The 12,310-nt window shown below is 39.4% G+C and overlaps 1 long non-coding RNA gene across 2 annotated transcripts in view; it reads left to right on the top strand.

Annotated features, from left to right (window-relative positions):
• Positions 1-10,132, top strand: part of LOC143434356 (uncharacterized) — a 67,301-nt gene extending 57,169 nt beyond the window's left edge. For both annotated transcript variants that reach the window (XR_013103806.1, XR_013103805.1), the window contains one exon: positions 8,005-10,132. This is a non-coding gene — a long non-coding RNA (uncharacterized LOC143434356). The remainder of the gene's footprint in view (positions 1-8,004) is intronic.
• Positions 10,133-12,310: the final 2,178 nt, after the last annotated feature.

The following is a 12,310-nucleotide window of genomic DNA, read 5'->3' as shown; positions in this document are numbered from 1 at the left end:
ATTGCCTACAGTCACTTACAAGGAACTACTTTGTTGCATGAATTTTATTATTAGGGATATATCCTGTTTGCCTTTTTCCGGAAGATGCTATTATCTTGGCTCTCACTGTTGTCACTCAATAATATTATTTCATAATTTTCTGACTATTCTCCCTTAATTAAGACACATTTTAAATATTGTTTGTAACTCTGGGAAATTCTTCACTGTATCCCTGGAGACTTCTCTTATGTTTCCATACTCTTTTTATGGTCTTTGTAGAAGACCTGACACACAGAAACACACACAGAGAGAGAGAAAGAGAGAGAGAGAGAGAGAGAGAGAGAGAGAGAGAGAGAGAGAGAGAGAGATACACACTCATGCACGCACATGCCCAGATCCCTATCATCGGAAAATAAGAAAGCTTCTTCTCAACAGATAAAGTATTAGTTTATTTTGTAATCCACACATTCAAGGCAGTGCCTGGCTATAAACAAATTTTCACTCACTACTAAATGATTATCATCTAAGAATGAGTTGGTCTAAGGTATCTTATGACTACAATGATATTACAATCAAACAATGTTGCATGTTTCTAAACAAGGGCATTTTTTAAAATGCCAGACTGTGTACCCTGAAAACCAACAGACCACATTACATATTCTGATTAGACACAAAATTTCTTACAGGAAAATATAGATTAATAAGAGCATACCATGGTAGTTCATTGGATGATACCAAAAAGATTCTAGTGGAGAGATTCATGCCGCCTGTTTTTTCATCTTGACTGAACTGTCCATGTGGCCCTAAGAACCTCAGTATTATGAGAATCAGAATCACAGATTCTGGCCTGTCCCAAATCTGTGCTGTTCTATGAATTTCTGGTAAAAAACATATCCTCTTACTGCCCAGTGGACCTTTTCTTGATTTACTATATCTTTATACCTTGAGTCTTAGAGTTTACAGCAGGTCTTAAAATACTATTTCAGGACATACTGTGACACTAGAGAACACGGCCTTTAGGGATTCAAACTGAAGTCAACCCGTTGGCCTTTATTGGTACTTAGTATGAGCACTATATTGTTTTAATCATAGTGAACATTGCAAAAATAAGGTGAAGCCCAGCCATAAATGCTCTAAAATCTAACTGCAGAAGTTAAAAAAAATAAAATGGAAAAAAGGGAGACGTTTTCGGACATTGCCTGTGATTGATGGCTGTAGAACACCCTGAAACATACGTGATGTTGGGACATTGAGGATGGCGAGACAGTGATGTCATGAATTTAGCTAGGGCACTAAAGACTGGTAGGAGTGAGGGAGAATTGGAAATAATGATTTTCAGCCAATCTTGGACACTCACAAGTGCACCACGCATTGAAGGGGTAGAGAAAGGTAGAATCAGATCACAGTGTGGAGGGAGCTCTTCCCAAAGTGAGAATCTGTTCAAGAAAATGGGGACAGTATCAGGGATTAGACCTATAGACAGCTGGGAACTGCATGGCATAGAGATGATATTGCAAAGTCAAAACAGAGCAATGTGTAGCAATGAGAACTCTCCATGCAAAGTAACGGGCTAAAGAAGTCTTAAGGTCTGATGGGCAGTCTACCACCCCAGTGAATGGGGGAACTCAGTGAATAAATCAGATTGTGCTCTCATTTGGAAGTAATATAAGTCAGACTTGCATTTTTATTATCTAGCCAATGCATTGTCACTCTCCTTAACCTCCCATTCTCTGCTTGTGTCTACCTGTGAAAAATCAATAAGCAAAGAACTCCATCTGTGGTGGAGCAAACCTACGTAAAAGCAGCAAACCTCCATATGTATGTGACAGCATTACACCTTGTTTCTCAGGCTGGTTTTCTTGTTTCAAATCAAGGACAGTTCTTGTCTGCTTTCTTTGTTCTGGAAGACCTTTCACTCAGCAAACAATACCTCATCCCAGGAAGAGGATTACATGGGTGAATGTGTTTTGTTTCCGTGTAGCCCAAATTTTAGGCTTTTATCTGAAAATTTGAAAGTAAAGGAGACATTCATCTTCTCTATCTAGAGCTATAGCAATGTTTTAACCCACTGAAATGTAGATTTATCTAAATTAGATTCAGTTAAATCCTCTCCTCTGTCATCCCTGTTAGAAAACACACAGGCTTGTTCTCTGGTTGATGAAAGAGCTGAGATTTGAAGTGTAGCTTTTTATTCCCTCAGCCTCCATTCCCACCTCCTCCAAACAGTACACCCCACCACACTCTGACATGCTCACCCATCCTTAACAGGGAGATGGCCCAGCCTTGATACAGCGAGAATGGAGGGAGAGGTGGGCAGCTTAGCACTGATATTACTGAGCTGCTTTCTTGGGACAGCATGCAGGGTTAGGAGAGATTTTTCTCAAATGTGGTATGATCGAGAATTTGTAGAAGTTTATTCTTAGCTCTTTCCCTTGGCTTCTGCATCATGTTAACAGCTTGTGCATTTTGTGATGCCTTTTTCTCATTGCCATGGTAACCATTAAAACTTAAGGTATATGTGACTGGAGATCTGGCCTAGGCTTTGGTTACTGGCATACTGGAAGACAATACAAATGGAACTACTATAGCTGGCAGCTTCTTGTTACAGGTGTGAACTAGCTGAGGGTTGATATGTAAAATTATGAATAGGAAAATATTAGGCAATAGTTATTCATTTCAGAAAGACTAAGCAGCGGAATCTTTTTATCGAACCAATTCTTTGGTCAGCCTCACACTGGGTCATTTTATAATTTGCAGGATTGTTCTTGGAAACTCAGCCCTGAGTTATTGAAACATAGAAAAGGGTTATACATTTACTTGATGACCTAAATGCTATCCTAGATCTATCCATATTTTTGTTTGTTTGTTTGTTTGTTTTAAATGGTGAATGGCTGACTATGCCAAGATAGCATTGAAGTTGAGTAACTTTTAACAAATTTAGTTGAAGTTAAGCAAATCCAGTTACATATGATAAGCCCATGATTACACAAACAAGCGAAAGAGCCCAGCAGAAACTGCAGAAGGACAGGAGAATGAAAAACACAGTTCTGTAAAGGTTGGTGACTGCTCACCAGAGCCGATTTCTACTCTATTTTCATTTTACTCTTTCAGGACAACTTGTTCTTTCCAGCATCCATATTGTGCTATATGAGGAGTTCGTGTGCAGTTTGGAAGAGGAGTGTAAATCCATGAAGTGAAGCTGAGATTTTAATAAATGTCTATAAATCTGGAAAGAGCACGTGAGAAAATTAAATAGAAATAAAATAGTAGTGAAAAATAAACAATTTCTGTGTTAGAAAGGAGACTTGTAAGCTTGATCACCATGAGATTCTGAGGGTAGCATTGGCATTCTCTTTTAGGTCCAGAAGAGAATCGGCTGATTGCACTGTCATACCAGGAGCCAGGTGCTTCTCAATATGTTAGTCTTTTTTTTTTTTTTTTTTTTTTTTTTCGGTAGGACACAAGGGAATAACTAATGTGATTGTTTAGTGGAGGGCAGTGTGAGTACTTGATGGAAAAACGCTCAAACCCCAGCTGAAGATGATATTTTGTGTAAACTATTGAAATTCCTTAGAAGTATGCAAATCTTTTCCATGTAGTTCATAGGCAAGTGATAGCCCCTCCCTGTCTGACATGAAGATAACGGATTTGCACTGAGCTCCTGACAGGGTTTGATTCAATAAAATATTTAAAGCGAGGGGAAAAAAATAGGCTCCAAAATACAGGAATACGATGAAAATTGACAAGAACAGCATACAAACCACAGAATCCTGTTCTGTAGTGAAGGGGTTTAGACACAGCATTTCTTCCCCTTCTTACACTTTCCACCACAGCTAAATCCAGAGTCCTGACTCAAAGACAAACAACAGACACACTCATCATCCCTCTGGGGACATTGTGTGTGGATGAGACACCTTTTCCACTGGTACCTTTCCCAGAGACGGCCTCCCAGTCCAGTCAGTGGGCATCTATTCTCAGGCACTGGCAGGTGTTTCCCTAAGCATTTTTCTTATTCATGTGAGATACAGAAGCACAGCATTGTGTGAATGTCTGTCTTGATTCTGAAACTGCCAGAGCCACCCTTTTCTTGTTACCTCTATCAGAACGGGAGTGATTTCAGCAATGCCCGAGTGTGCCTAACCGACTAAGGCACTTCTGCCTGGCCAATAACCAGAATAACAGAGCATTGAAGACAACAGAAAATGTCTACTCACCAATGCCTAGTTAGTTAAGTGAATGTTGATGACATGGGTATGAAAGAAGCAAAGCCAGTATTGTAGAATTGAAAGGGCATGAAGCATTTGAGCAGAGGTGCAGTTCTGACATGCTTTTTTTTTTTTTTTTTTTTTTGTGAATGAGCCTGTCAATCATTCCTGCCTCTGCTATAAACTCCAGGATAAAAGAATGTAGTCACATATTATGTACCTGAACACACACAGCACACGCTTAGACACACAGCACACACACATACCCCACACACACCTATGCATACCCACGAGAACACTTATACAAGGCATTCACCAAGACACACTAAACACAGGCCACACACCTAGACCCCACTATACATGCACAAGTCTTGGAGCATACTATACAAACTGCACATACCTAGAATACACATACACAGTATCCACTTAGAGACACACTCCCCACACAGCACAAATCTAAACATATAGATACAACATACATATAGACACACACTAAACTCACAGCATACTTCTAGACATACAACACAAAACTAGACATTTATTAAACATACAACATACACCTAGGCACATACTATACACACAGTACAAACATAGACACATACAACATACACTTAGACATGTACTATGATCACACAGTATCCAACAGGACACATACTACACACACATATCACACACTTAGACACATATTACACACAACACATGTAGAACATCGCTAAAGACACACACCATACAATTAAATATACACACTAAATTACACATATGTAGACACACATATTACACTACACATACAGCATACACTATACACAAAGAGCACATGTCTAGACACCCATGGTACTACATACAATCACTATATGCCTAGAAACTCACCAGTACACTACACACACAAAGTATACACTTACATACTTATATACCATATTATACACACATAAATACACAAGCACACAACACACACATAGACTCATATGGTATGATATACACACAGTAAAACACATTCACTTGGCACACATACGTAATACACACAATGCATAATGCAACATCAAGACTACACATCACCTACATACTCTACACAACACTACATGCAACACACAACCCAACATACACATCACATATCCCCATGCATACATACATATCACTCCACATACCATTCACCTGAAAGTACAAGAAAACTACACACACACACACACACACACACACACACACACACACACACACACCATAATGTTATTCACATAATTCACACCCTGTTTTCCTTTTTTCTTTGCTTTCTCAAGAATGGGGGTCCACTCATTTCTCTTCTCAGTCAATGTCTATTTTCATGATGTTACCTCTGCCCTTAGAAGGTTAGAGTATGAGACTACAAGTCTCATCTGCCTCTAGTCTCAGTGGGAGAAATCTATCACCAGTCAGATGCAGTCTATGACATTAGATAAAAATGCACAGAAGTCTCACAATGTCTGGGGACACCTGCGACTACCAGAGTGAGAGCCACCTCTGTAGAATGGGCACAAATGCCTCCCATGTCTTTCCTACAGTGCTTTTTCCAGTCATTTGTCCTCCTTTGCAAGTAGTTATTAATAGATATAAGGAAATAGGTAAGTTGCTATTCCCAGTTCATATCCAAATTTGCTGCTGTCAGTAGCCAATACTCCTTGCTTCTTGGACATGTGAAGACACTGAGCATCTGTCATTTCTACTTTCTACTTCTCACATGTAAAGGAACATATAACAGAATGTGGGGGAGGGGGATCTCATGCACGGTACTTCTCACTTGTATAGGAACATGTTACAGAATGCTGGAGGAAAGCTCACTCACTTTTCATGAACTGTCTTTGGGTCATGCGGCATGATTTGTGGGTGACTTGCAGGAACTGAATGAGATCTCTGGGTAGTGGGCATCTGGGAGAAGAGTGGGGCCTTCAGTCTCAGTACCGCAAGACAGTGGAACCTGCCAGTAACCAGTGGAAGTTTGAAGTGGATTCATCACCCCCGCTAAGAATCATATTCACAGCTGACAACTGGATTATCATCTTAGAAGACTCCAACCTATCCCAAGATGGCTTCAAAAGAAGTATTGGATATGTGTTACTTTAAGCTCTTGCTTATAGTGTGCATTCTACAGAAAGGATAAACAATGATATCACACATTCTAGAGTACACTGTTCACATAATCAAGTGTCACTATCCAACAAAGGCAAAGATGCTTTAGTCACAAATTACACAAAAGGAATCTGTGACCAAATTCACTATCTGAGAGTTATCTCCTATTGGTGCACAAGGAACTCCATTAGACCCTGACTTCAGATCAAGGCTCCTGTATTCCAACATACTGAATACACACTCCTGTCTGCCAGTAGAAGGCCATGATGTACACTTGTGTTTATTTGGTAATGAGTAGCATAAGATGCTTTAGGGAAGGATGTTAAATCTCTTATAATAGATATAACTGTGTAAGACAGCCAGTGGGGACATTTCCTCCTGACCTCAGCTGGTGATCACATTGTGCCCTGAAGCATAAGAACAGATAGGCCTTATAATTTTATCCAAGCTATCAGAGCAGCAGCTGCTGTCCTTGAAGCTTGGTATCTGATTAAATCCCCAAATTAGACATCATCATGTTTTGTAACCTAAATTCTGTCATGGTAGTAAAATTTGATAGTATAGCTTCCTCATTTTTCCTTCCGCTATGATAGAGGTTTCTTCAATAGCACACAGACCACCCCAGTGCCCTATAGGTTACTTAGGCACTTTATTAGAATTTGAGAGTTTGCAATCTTCCTAATGTAAGAAAGGGAAGGGGGAGGCCAATTCAGCTGCAATTGTTATACTTACCTCCAGGGACCCATCTCACAGATTGCCATGAAAATAAATCGGAGAGTTTACAATTTCACATCACTGCCTACCCTGTACTGTTTCACAGACAAAAGCAGATTCCATCCTCCACGGTCCCAACCAAAACCCCAAGAAAACCTGCCAGTGCTTCTCTTCCTTTCCTGAAGAAAAACACGTTAACACCAGTACAGGCTACAACCTTTCGGGAAGTGTGTTGGCCTTCTGCTTCATGGAAAATGATTTATTATTTATTACTTTGTTTCTTCAAGATTGTCTTCCTTGTTTCTTCAGGGAAGGAGCTGTTTGCCTCCAGTATCCAGAATGAAAGCTTTCAACTGCAGCCTGCTGCAAATTCCCCCCTAACAGTCAACCAGCAATTAGAACTGTTTGTTACAGTGACAGCCAGAGAAGCATTTCAAGCAACAAGGCAGAAGCCTGGGGAGCCAGAACAAGAGCTGGCTCATTTGAAGGGGACTATCGCCACACAGCAGCTAAGCTGGGGATAGCAGGCAATTTGGGGAGCATGGCTGCTTGCAACTTTTGAGAAAGACCAGATCTTGATTTTGCTGGCAGGAGGGAAACTAGGAAGCCCTGTTTCAGGGGTGTTCAGAAAGAGAGCATCCAAATTCTACCTCAATATCTGAATATTCTTACCTGATATGAGACAACAAAGAATAAATTGGGAACTTTACTAAAATGTTAATGTTGGATTTGAGACATTATTGCAGGGCCAAGAAAATATCTCAAAATAAGAACCTTGCGATAGAGTCCTGTTTACATAACGGGGGGGTGCATATTTAAAATAGTATCTCTGGCATCATTGTCTGTAATACAGTCTTTTGATATTTGGTAAATTATATTTGAGTTTAATTAATATCTTGGACAGAAATATTATGTTTAGTGGGACAGTTTTCTCTCTGTTTTTTTTTCCTTTCCATTCTCTCAGTATACACTTTTCAAAATTCTAATTGAATTCTGTTCTTGATTTCAGCAATTAAAAAGAAAAAGAGTGTTGCTCCTGACTTGTAAGTTGTTTCTGGAGGCTATCTGTTCTCAGATACAACAAGAATCCCACACTTTTCCATCCAAGGCCGCTGAGAAGCTGTGGAATACTGCAGGGTTTTTGATCTTCTCAAAGAGAAGTATTTTTTTTTCTCCTTTGTTCCAGAGCCATGATTAAGATGAGATCCAATAAAGAGCCAAGTGCAGATAGGTCTTAGACACTGCATTGAATAAGCAGTTTGCTAGATGTGTTTGTGTTCGCATATTTGAATATATTATGTTTTCTATTCTCTAATAAAAATCATCAGGTTACCAAGCAGAACCGTGAATAGGCATCTCTCAGAGGGAGCTGACACAAGGCTGGGTGATCTGCACAGGTTGTTAGGTATGTTTCTGTTCAGCTTCCAGTTAGTTCTCAGTACCAAATAATTCAAATGCAAAAACCAAACACAAACAAACAAAAAATATTGGCAATTTTTGTTTTGCTATGGATATTCCCCCCATGTTTATTTTGGAAGTATATAGCCCCTCTGCAGCAATTCTTTCTCATGTCAGAGGTGAATCCATGCTTGACTGGAGACATAGAAGATCAATTTGTTGCATCATACTTCAACATTAAGTGCAGCTTAAAATATAATTGTTGGTTCATGCACTCGCAGCTCGTAGGAAGTGCTCCAGTACCTCAGAACCGAGAGTTTGGATATTGGTGATAAGCCAAGACGTGTATCCTAAACCAAAGCTAACCAAAATTTTCAGGCTGAAAAATACATAGCTCCAAGAAAATGGGGAGGAGGAAGAACAAAGGACAGAAAAGGAAAAAGGAAAACACACACACACAATGATAGAGCTTTGCTTCTCTAAACATTGGTCACTTTTGGGAATTTACAAATTATATTTCTTTATTCTTATCTATATTTAAAAATTTCAACAACCCACTTTGCCCCAGACACCTTCAGGATCTCTGTTTTGGAGGAAGAGCATCCAGGGCAAGTAGCTTCTGCCTTTTATTTTGAGGGATGTTTGATGACTAGCAGCCTGTTCTGAGAGGAGACCATAGGTGAGTCTGCATGGCGAGCAGAGTAACTAAGTCACTGTGAGCAGAGTGACTGTCTTTTCTCTTTCCTTTAGAATCAAGCTTTTGGATTGTGTCTGTCCTCTCCTGATAAAATCCATGAAGAATTCTTTTAAACCAAACATAAACATACAACCATTGCAGCTTCATAAATTGAGAGGAGTCTAGACAAGAAGCTGATCCTATGGTAAGGCAATTCTGTGATTATGTGCAGTCACTGTGGTTCCTTAGATGGAGAAGAGAAGATACCTTTATATTGAATTTAGCAGTTGCCTAGTAATATTGTCCTCTTTGGAGATATGGTAGAATAACTGGATTTATGCTCTGTCTGCCCCAAAGCAGAGTGGCTAGGGCCTCCCATGACAAAACACACATGCCAAAGAGTCTTAACTATTCTGGTTAATGGAAGGGTTTTATAGATGACTGGGAACAAAGAATCCTGGGAAGAACAAGGGTATAATTCCAGGAACTCAGGGTGTATGAACTTGCTTTATCAACATATCACTTTGAGACCTCAGGTTCTTTGCAGCCCCTATGAAACTGTGGTATACAGTTAGGACAAGGGACACAGTTCTGTCTATAGTGAGGATTTGAAGGATAACATCAGCACCACAGATTCCTATTTAAAATTTGTAACAGCTCTTCCGTCATCATGTCAATATCCTTAGTATATCTTTGCACTTCTGTGTCACCCATCATGTACATAGTTGTGACACATAACCATGGTATGGAATATTGAGCACAAGGACATTCTTATATCCCAAACCTTTGGATTACTTTGTCTCTAGGAGTGAAAGGCTCTTCTGTCACCATTGGATCTTGTCTTGTACTTCACCTCAGTCTTGCTAGCTTTCCATGAGAGAATTCAAATCGGCCTGGATCTCCTGTGTCAGAGTTCATGAGTAAGCAACATAAAATAAAAACCATAATTACCATAGAGCCAAGGAGAACCAAGAAAACCTACAAGCCATAACTGCATTGAAGAGTACTTGTCAGGTATATAATGCTCACCTGAAATTCAGGACTTTGGAATCTAAAACAACATGTGCTACACAGGAATACCTAAACTTCACAAACCAAAGCTGAGGAGGGAGCCCACAAAGACTTAGAAAGTGTAACAAAGTGGCTTTTGTCTGCCTCTAGCCTAACCCATGTTCATGGATCTGCTGAACAAGTACAAAGAGGAAGAGTTCTGGCCAATCAACTATCCTACATTCCTTCAAACTGATCAACCATAATTTAGGAATGGAACAACTCTTCAGAGTCTTTTAGAAACACCCAGATCCTGAGAAGAGACTAGATTTGGGGGCCTTCCATCAACTGGTGATGATTCTGTTTGCTGTTGTCTGTGGCACCTGCTGTGCTTATTTTTTCCCCACTTTTAGTTCTCTAACTGGCAGCAGAATGAACCTAGTCTAGAGTCCTAGATTTTAATTAAATTTTTTTTTTAAATTGGCACCTAAGTTAACCAAGCATCCTGGGATTTTTTTGAGACCTAAGAGAAATGAAATAATCTTTTTGACCGAAAGGAAGAATGACATGGAATGAGCCACTTCGACATAGTCATAGACAAAAAATACCAGAAAAGGAAAGCTTAAAATAATACTCTCAGCATTGTCCATTTGGTCGTATGAGTTTACAGGATAGGAAGAATCCTGGATGCTCCTATCAATTCTCAGCCCTTTAATTCTCCCTCCTGCCCTCCCTCCTGCCCTCCATTCTCCTCCCTTCTCCCCTCCCTTTTTTTCTTTTCTTTTTATTCCATTTATGTTAATGAGAGCAGAGTATTCTCTCCCTTCTTGGTTTATGGGGAACCTTCTTGAAAACAAGACTACAGAGAAAACATCTCTATGTGGGGGGTGAGAGCATTGTGACAAATCCTCTTGCCTGCAGCACACACCTGCAGATCTGTTCTCCACAGCACACTGTCTACACCAATCTGCAGTTTCTGACTTTACACTCTTAGATGAAAGCTTACCACCCAAAACAGATGATGGCTGTGAGGCAGGGGCCATGAAAGAAAAGCCAAGGGTAACCCATCTCCCCAGGCTTGGTCAGAACTATCAGGAAACAGGAGGCTCAGAACACAGAGAGAATTGGTATTGAAGAGAAAGAAGTATTAAAAGGGGAAGAGAAAGGAGTCAGGGAGATTTTGTCAGCTGTACCCTCAACTCACCCTTCCTTTCCATCTGTAGGCCTTCCTCCCATGATGCACTGTGGATGATCATATTCTTCAGATGGCTGAAAATTTTCAGAAATGCCCTTGCTAATGATACCTGTTCAACCCAAGGTTGTAAGCTTAATTGGCTTTATACAGAATAAAATAATGTTGTGCTTCTGGATTGTGCTAGTAGTTCGTCTTCATATCCATACACATGTGCTCATTTGCAGACAGATGCATGCATGCATGCACATGACTGTGCTCCCAAAACACATACTTATTTTGTTGGGTATTGATGATAAAGATCAATAAAATATGAGTCAGTTGTTTTAGCAGATTCCATATTACTCCTCTCCAGATAAAGAAAATCTGTCATAGAAGACAGCTAAGTGGATCAATAATCATACAACTACTCCTAAGTGAAAGGGCTTGTATTCAGTCTTTTGATCCTATATTCCATTTCTTCTAATACATCAGTCTTCCTTTGATATTATCTTACCTGATTATCAAGGATCTCGTTCAAATCTTTATTTCCCTATGATGCCTTTCTGAATACATCACTTTACACAATTCTCTTCTTTGAAGTATGTGATAATAGTAATGATAATTTTTCACACGATATGTATTGAGAGTCTTTTTCAGTGTACAACGTGATGTATAATTAATTATAAAATTTTGTATTAAAATATTTATTACTAACCATGGAACTATATTTTTTGTTCATTCAAATAATTATGTTTCTGAAAATGTGTTGTACACTTTGGAAGGCAGAAAATATTTTCCCCATGCCCTCTTTGTCCCTGCAGCTTCTAAGTGATATTTATCCACACTGATGCTAACTAGATACATAGTACCTGAGCAATTAAATCTATGTATGAGTTATAGCAAGTTAGGTACAAGTCATTAGCAGTATCACTGCTGTCTGGTGTTGTTTTTGTTACTACTAAGTCTCAATTCAGAACATTCCTGTTTCTCAAATGCTTAGAAAATGTTAAATTTTTCAACTTCCAGAATTCTCAGTCTTCATTTGTGCTAGCTTTTTGGGAGGCTAAGGAAACCTAA

This window comes from Arvicanthis niloticus, chromosome 14 (genome assembly GCF_011762505.2).
Source record: "Arvicanthis niloticus isolate mArvNil1 chromosome 14, mArvNil1.pat.X, whole genome shotgun sequence".
Classification (NCBI taxonomy): domain Eukaryota; kingdom Metazoa; phylum Chordata; class Mammalia; order Rodentia; family Muridae; genus Arvicanthis; species Arvicanthis niloticus.
This window is presented reverse-complemented; position numbering and strand designations above follow the sequence as displayed.